A 9,147-nucleotide genomic window follows, 5' to 3' on the forward strand; every position below is an offset into this window, starting at 1 on the left:
GCTGAGTAGTAGCAGCAGTCACAGTTTCACATGTGCAAATGGCATAACCCTTCTCGGTGCCGTGGCGAAGAAATTGTCATTTTTTGTGGGTTCTTTTTATTATTTTAGACTCAAAATATTATGGTAGTTGCATTAGCATGCAGCATTTGAAAATGAAGCTAAATAAATTCCCTATTTGACAGAAGTAGAGATATGTAATGTAGAGATATGTAGAGTAGAGATATGTAATGTAAAATTGGAATGTGAAATTTAATTTCTATAATACACACAGTTTGGTGCAAATTATAGCACATATTTTGACGCTAGGTTTAAAACACGAAAATCAAATGTATTATAGAAGTTCTGAACTATGAAAAACGTTGCTCATTTTACCGCATAAGACAGCTGAAAGTTTGAACGCTTCTACTGACAACTGCCTCCTGCTACAAAAAATGTTTGCTACCACACAGAAAGCAGCCATTTTTTTAAATTCTTACAAAAGTTACCTTTCATCGAAAAGTTTCTATTTGAAAGTGCTAGAAAGTACAGGCAAACCTTTTAACTTCAATTTTCTCCTGAATGATAGACATTTCAACAGTAAAAGCGTAGTTGTAATCGGCAAAAAAAGTCTAGAAAAAAGAAATGAAATGGAGATAACAGCAAAACCAAGAATGAAACACGCATATCATCAAAGAACAAATTGGTAGGCATGTATCTTGTGCAGAGAAATGTTTCCAGTTAAAGTGGCTAAAGGTTACGCATAAGAATAGAGTTGTACCCGATAATGTTTTCAGCCGCAGAATACAAAACCTTCACTAACCTAGGCTGGCATGTCACTGCTTGAGACAGCTCCTCAGCGCTGAAAGACGCGTACAGACATTCAACAAGCGCAGAATAGCAGTAAAATACCTTGTCGAAATTAACTTGGGAAGAACAATACAAGGAAACAAGCTCGCATTACTCCAGTAGAAATGCAGTCATATGTGAGCTCGACTACGTCCTGGGAAATGAGCAAGGCAATGGACTACGCAACTCCGCGCTTGGGGTCATTTTTTTTATGGATCATCGGATTTGTTTCGAAGTTGTTTGCTCAGGACCAGCATCCAGACATACCTATTCGTGTGGACTGAATTTTTATCGAACGCTGTTGCGAAAAAGAGCCCGACAACATCACTACATCTCGTCCCCTGACTACTTCATCGAAGGGGAACTGCAGAGCTCTATGCGGGGGGCGGTAATTTTTTCGGGCAGAACAGCTGTATATATAAAGATGGTGGTACCAACTTCTGACCACATAATATAGAGAGATTACAAATAGCTGTCGCTGTACTGAGGATATCCCATTTTAGTTGGCAAAGAAAAAACAGCACAGCGCTAGCAGTTAATAAGGTGGATTGGTGAGCTGGTTGGTTCATGATCGTATAACTGAGCAGCAGAAAGTGAACAAGGACGTTGAAGAAGCATACAGACGAGGACGATGCCGCTGTAGACGGGCAATACTGTCGAAACAATTTTTCGTGCGAAGCTCTCACCTTGAGGAATTCGTAGCATCGTCCTTGTCTGTATGTTTCTTCAACGTCCTTGTTCACTTTCTGCTGCTCAGTTATACGAGCGGTAGCAGGTCGAAAAATGCTCCCCAATTGACAGCAATTGATGGTCTTGGGTGCTTTTTAGAGGTATTCATCCTCAAAACTAAAACTATATAATCTGACATTATCCTGAAGTTGACTGCTACTACAAGCATTCAAAATATTATCACGATCACTAAATAAACGACAGAACTGAGCTGGTTTTTAAGGCGGTAAAGATATTGTGAAGTTTTCTATGCTCGCTAAGAAAAGTTGCGCACCGCGCTTTTCAGTTCCACATCAGAATAGACAATATGCGAAATTGCTTGGCGGTCTGGCAACACCGTGCCCACAACTTCCGGATTCCATCTTGGTTCGGTCGAGCTCGTCGAGCTGGTGCATCGTTTGCTATGCGTACTTTCTTCTTGAGAGTGGGATTTCAAGAGGCAAGCTTCAGCTGCTGCGTTGTTTGCACAGCTGATCTTTGACCAAATGTAGGTGCTTTCAATAAGCGCCAGCTTAACTCCTACCGCGTCGTCAGCTTCGCTTGAAGTCTGGTGTTGATGATCGCAATAATCGGCACTCGAAAGTGGGTTCGAAAGTCGAACCGTGAGCGTGTGCTGTTGTTGTTTCAATGCTCGCATTAAAGCACCAGTTCAAGCATCACGCATTATCATGGCTATTTTATTCCCAGGTGGACGCGAATTCATCTGGTAGGGTAGCGAGCGGTTATTTTGCGGTGAGTGCGTACGTGTGTTGACAAACATCTGTGACAGTGCGAACTTTCGTTCACGCCGACGCTAGGATTTTCGTGCATTGCAGTATAATCACACAAGACCCTCGACCAGCTGCGTAATTCGATTCCTTTACTGTAATGTGCAGTGCACATCCACGGTTTTCAACGTCACCGTTTTAGAGCCCGGCGTCGGTTGATTTTCGCCACAATTCGTTGAAACCGCGTCCTGCTTAATACGGAGTTAGTCAGTCGACATTAACAAGAGGAAAGTAGGCATGCACATATAATTCAAATTATTGTAAGCAAAGACGCAGCTTTTTTTTCAGATAAGCACTGAGCCACCGCGGCGGCTTGATTAGAGAAAGATGCTACAGCTGTAGGTGCATGCACGGACTCGATACCCTGGTCAAGCTTTGTGTGCAGGGGCGAAATTAGCATGTTCGGTTGCTTCCGAAACTTAATTAGCTTACTCCCAAACTTTGCTGCGCAGCAAGCTGTTGGAGCTTGCCACAACGACAATAAAATCTGATAGCCTGAAGCGTTTTCAGAACACTGTTGCACGTACTTTCTAGCTTAGAAATGCGTCTCTCTTTCACAATAAAGTAGCTATATTATTCGCTTCTTTTTTTTTAGATTTTCGTCGCCGCAGATATCGAAGGTATAGGAATCCTCAAGAAATAAAGCATTCGCACCTCAGTTTTTATACAGGGTGTATTGCTTCACAAAGACTCCTTAACGCGCATAACATATGCGTGGTCCAGAGAGTTTGCTCGCCCTTCTAAAAATAATTTAACACGGGAAAAGCTTAACTGAACACGTAGCAAAATAAGCAGTAATCGGCATACGGTTCTTCGAGTGAACTTATTTCGCCACGGCACGAGCTATTGGCCCGCTCAACAAAAATACCTTCTCTATTACGTTGTTCAAGTATGCGTCTATATATATTCACGCCCGACCGGAGAGTTGATAAATGCACGAAATCGGCTCCTAATTTTGATCAGAGACAACAAAAGCTGTGGTCCCTATCTTAATTTAAACGCAAATCACCTCGAGAGATCTGGCAAAAATCCGCGCAAAAGCGAAAGCTGCGCACTGATCCGCGTGCTGATACATGATACCTCGCATGGCGTTTTGTGTTACTAAAACGTTGGGACGGAGTAAAAAAATAGAAAAGCGAAAAGCTGGAACGCACCTAGTTCTGGCACGCATCGTAGTGTCTTTTCACAGTGGAGAGGACAGCGCAACACTGCATTGGCATTTTACTTTTCAAACGAAGCGCAGCCGTTTTAACCCAACGCTGGGCAGCAGTTTCGTTTTCTGTACCGAAGCCAACATGGAGGACTTAGTTCTCGGAGCGCCGAGAGATGGCGCTGCACATTTCGCATATCGTCTATTCAGCGCTCCTTATCAGAGTTACAAATTACTTTGAGACCGCAAGCTGTCTTCTGGGACTACATAACTGTTAGGTAGAAAGTCGGAAAGTTCATTGGTAGGATTCTCATAGTGCCCAATATCTAGGGGTCACCGGTGACCAATGCTGAATGGGCACGGTACGCACGGAGTTAAAGTTTAAATGTTGTGGTCGTGCCCTAGGCTGGCGTGTAGAACATTAACGTAACATATTCTCGATGCATAAAATTGAGCGCATTTTTGGCCAGCTCAGGGCATTATGAACATGCATCGCAGAAGTGGTGCATGCGGTCAATTGATTTTAAGCAGTTTACTTACACCTTGTTGAAAAGCAACTTCTGTATGTGCGTTACCATTTTCATTTAGTTTAGCGGGTAATAATATGTGAACTTCACACACATTAATTTTGTGCATTTGTCTTCTACAATGATTTTATGCAGGCACGTGAGCTGCGACAGCTTGGCGGCAGGCATGCCAGCATGGGAACTAAATGAATGCTTTTGTATCTGATGAACGATGAAGTGGCAACACGATGTTCATGTACTGGATGGAATGGCAAGATGAATTCCATGACATTTAACGCGACAGCGCTAAGGCTCTCGTTATGCATATAATCTGGTGTCGTTGTCGTCTGCGTTGTGAGCAAAAAATCCCAGGAGAAGTAACCCAGGTGAGCCACCTAAGTCCCGTGACTTTGTGGTATCATCACAACCTGCCACCGGATTGTGAGCATGCTGACCACCATGGCAGGTGGCAGTTAACGATTGCTCGCGATAGAGTTCCTGTATATGCTCCCGCAGGGAGCAGAGTTGCGCGAAGGTCCACCATCATGTTCCAAGCTGTGCGGGAAAGCCACTTCTCGTACGTACAGGGGCTGCGTAGCTCGCTGTGTAGGGCGCTTGGGCTTCTTTTTTTTCTCCTTTAAATAGATTGACTTGATGGCAAGTTTCTAAACGTAACGCTGAAAACTAATCTGTGATTTGCCGAGGGTGTGCATACAGCACGAAAAAGAAATCGCCAAAGGTTAACAGCAAATCGTAATCATGACAAACTGACGAAAAAAAACTGGAAACGGCCTGCGAGTTTTTTTTTTTTCTTTCTGGAACCAGTAATTTCACAAGAACAAGCAGTTCCGTTCCAGATGAGGCAGCGTCTGTCCCATCCTGTCTTCCTGCGTGCACGTCTTAAGAACAAACAAAGTATAGCGATGAATTACTTTTTTTCACAACTAGCACCGCCGCGTGTTCTGTACGAGCTATGCGCGGAAAATACGAAAATGCATCTCTCTAGAACCACATTAAAATAATTGCGCAACTTGTTGTAGGCAAGCAGACTAAAGCAACGCCAATGCATTGAACGAGGCGAGTCTGACATAACGAAAAAATTAACACTCAATTGCTTGCCCAACACATTTCACAAAATGTACCCCGTTGCTAAATGCAGTGATAGGGCGGATCCTTAAAGGACCTTGAAAGTACTCTTACACGTAGATATTATTTAACTTTCCTCATTTTTTTATCGAAAAGCACTATCGTTTCACCTTAGTTATTAAATTACAATAGTTGTTGATTACTGTGGTAGGTTTTCCTGCCTGCTTCATCCTTATTGCTCGGAAAAACTAATTTAATGTTCCGCTTTGCATTTTTGTACTCCTTCTTCGTAGATTCGGCTTAGGTCGCAGTATCAAAACATTTCGCGACTTCTGGATTTTTTTTAAAGCCGAGGTTATAGGCTGATTCGCTGTCTTCTAGCTGAAATTATTCGCGGCATCAAGATTTGCGACACTTGTTTACATGCGATTTTTGCCTATCCTATCCTCACATCTCTCACTTAATCCTTGTCAGATGGTTCTTAAGGGCATTTTTACTAAGAACAATACTTTATAGCATAGGCAGACAAATGGTTTAGGGGGGTTTAACTGACCAAAGCGACTCAGGCTATGACAGGGAACAGTACATGGCCTCTAGAATTTCGGCTCCATCGAAATTCGACCGCCGCGGCCGGTATAGAACCCGCGTCATTCGGGTCAGCAGCCGAGAGCTATAACCACTAAGCCTCCGCAGCAGCTGCATAGGCAAATTAAATGTTTATGCAGGTGAGACTGGCATCGAAATGTAGCAAAACTTTGCATGGAATTTGCTTCTTGAACATTCATTGTCCCTTATATTTCACCTCGAACCATCACTACAGAAGGCTCGAAGCAGCAGTAGAGTAAGCAGAGCCTGCCCTAGTGAAGGGCCAAAAAGTTGCAGATGCAGACTGTAAATTCTGTACAATTTTAATGCAGTGATATGCTACAAATACTGTTTCGAGGGACAGGTATAGGCTCAAACTAGTATCCATAAAAGGACACTAAGTGAAAGATATAGACAAACAAGATTTTCGTTGCCTGTTCCTTATTTGATAATGTGTGTAAGCTAGAAAAAAAAAGTAGTGATTTGTTCAAGGTAAACAAATGTCGACACATGAAAAATGTTTTTACCAATGCAATTCTGATTTCGCTTTCGAAACAGGCAAATGTTGGTTGTGATGGCACTGGTAGATCTTGGAACAGGTTAGAAATTTTTATTTACTTATCAATACTGTAAGCCTTTCACAGCCGCAAACAGGAGAGGTTCATTCTCAAGAGCCACTTGAGGCGCCGACGCACTTCGGCCGCCGACCTTCCACATGGCACTGCGTAAAACGCTTTGCCGTTTCCCGTGCGGTTGCCGCAGTTTGGCGTACTGCACCCAGTCATAGCTGACGACTGCGTCCGTCACTGCCACTGCAGAACACCAAACCTGACGCCACAGGTGTGCACGGAAAACAACTGAATGTAGCCGACAGCGCGGGCTCACATGACGCGTCGAGCAGACAAGGGTTCGCTCGGCGCTGCACCTGTGTAGTCAGCTTCTCCGCGGAGTGTTGAACACAAGACGTCACGAAAATCATGTGACTGCCTCGCGGCGAATGGCGTTCGGAGCGGCGAGGGAAAACAGACGCGCAACTCTGCTACTTTTGGTAGCATATACAGTAACTCTAGCTCGCGAGAGGTTGCTTGGGAAGAGCAAGCTGGGTCTCACAAGCCCCACCAGTGGCAGCACCTGCCATCGCAGTGCAGGGGCGCATCGCTTAACCGTTGTACCGCTGCGCCAGGAGTGGTTTGAGGACTTCCACGAGACTGTTAATGTAAAGCAGAGAATGACCAGTTCCGCATCTGTGGGCACTAACCCATTAACGCTATCTCGTCGTACTCTTAAAAGGATACTGAGGCCGTTTTCAAATCTGCTAACCTATTGGGCTTCTGAAGTGTACTAACTGTAATCACGTTTATGTAGTTATTGTTTCGATTTTGGCTGAAACACTGGTGCAATCACCACTTTAGAGCACTCATAAAAACTTTATGCGGCACACAACGAAAACACGACCTCTTCTCATGCATAGAGGTTGTGTTCTACTTCGCATTTTTGCGCGTTCTAACCCTCAGCTGTATCAGCGGTGGGTCGTGGACCTAAATAGAGACAAACGGACACGATCTCCTGGCAGCAGACTCTGTAGTGGCCACTACCACGAGTCTTGCTTTGATCGAACGATCGCAGTGACACATCTGCTACGTGATACAGTTCCCACGCTGTTTTCTTTCCCAAAACATTTGCAGAAGGTAGGACTACCCGCGAAATTGTGGCGCCTGTTGAAGGTGATAATAAGGTGCAATGGTCCCTAAAAGATATAAAATTAAAATAAAGCTGCGCCGTCGCATTCGCTCTCCCAAGGTGCCGTCATCAGAATGCTTGTGTGGAACGCTAGAAGTCCTCGATGCTGCACAGACTAAGCGAAATTGTTGTGCAGGTACTCAGTAGCCAGGAGAGGGCGTGCACTGGTGTGAGTGCACAGGCGCACATTTTTGCCGGTCAATTTCAATGTCCCTGAACTGGAGCAGCTGAGCCAGGACTTCACTTTCTTCCGTATTACACCATTCCAAAACTCTAGACAAGCATGCATGCTGGCGGATACACCTGAGGTTTGACATATGAGTATATTGTTTTCGTTCTCATACCAGAGGCTTGTGCGTGACCCCCTTGGTAGTCCTATCTCGAACTGCCCGCCGCTCGCAGTAAATTGAGGAAAATAACTTGCAAACATAGTGTACTTGTGTCTTCCTAAGTCGCACGACACAGGAGTCCATGTCGCATCCTTCATTTGTGATAGCTTTCAATGCAATTTTACTATGTTTCGAGATGTAGGTGCCAAACTTGAAGATGAATCAGCAATATGCACATCATTCCCCCACCCTGTCACCAATAGAAAGGAGCACTGCCTTCTGGACGCACGCCACATGGTGAAGTTGGTGAGAAACGCTCTGGCTTCACTTGGGTGTCTGAGGGATGCCTCAGGAGGATTGGTGCAATGGCACTACATTCGCCTGCTGCACGATGTGCAAGAGAAAGAAGGCCTCCATGCTGCTACAAAACTCCGTGCTGCTCAGACTGACTGGCATAGGCAAAAAAATTGGCTGTGGTTTAGCTCTGGTTAAACCTGGGGTGACGCGAAAGCTACAGCTGGCCGAGTTGAACCCGCTCAGTGGAACTGCAGTCTTTCGCCGCTCCGTTTCGTTGGTAATGACTTCTTCATCTTTGTCCCTGGACGTGGATTCACTCTTTCCCCTTCTCCACTCCTCCCCCACTCGGTTTCGCCGGCGCGCCGCCGGCGCCTGCTCCGCACCACGTGACCAATCTCGTGACCAGCCACGGCGACGCCCCGCTGAAGGCTCGAAATGCTTGCGTAATGTAGCCGTGCGGCGCGCACACCAGCTGCGTGCTCTGACGTCACTCCGCGCATGCGCACAACTGACGAGGCGGGCGGCGTCTGCTCCGCCGTCAGTGTAGCGGCGAGGCGCGCGGCGCGCACACCAGCTGCGGGTTATGACGTCACTCCGCGCCTGCGCACAGCTGGCGGAGCGGTGGTGCCAGGGCTCAGCGCGCAGCCACCTGCCTCGCGAAGCGGCTGGCGTAGTGTAGCTATCGCTACAAAAATGAAAGTCAACCTCGCTGTTCAAGCTTTGAGCTCCAGTGCCGCCGATGCCACAGACTTCGGCCGGGAAGATTTAGAACTCCCGCAGTTCAAACATTCTGAAGTAACAGTAAAGTTTATTCGCCTGTTTCACAGGCTTTTTGACTACCTCAATTGACGCAACCCTGTTGCCAAGAATTTTAAGGCCCCGCTAAGACCTTTCAACAAGGGAACATGGAAGAAGTTTTTTTAAAGAAGTGAAGGTTTTTATAAAGAGGCTCACTGACGTAATAGGCAGACCTATCTTTAAGAAACCTAGCAAAACGCAATTGCTTGCCTTTCTTGTCACGATGGAGAGCATAAAATGCCTGGCATCCACTCTCCTCCTGAGTGAAACTCCTCTGTTGTGCTACCTTCTTACTTACAAGCTTTCCCAGGACCACACTGAACTGTTATTTGCTG

Source organism: Amblyomma mixtum, chromosome 3 (assembly GCF_055824585.1).
Source record: "Amblyomma mixtum isolate Tamu chromosome 3, ASM5582458v1, whole genome shotgun sequence".
Lineage (NCBI taxonomy): Eukaryota > Metazoa > Arthropoda > Arachnida > Ixodida > Ixodidae > Amblyomma > Amblyomma mixtum.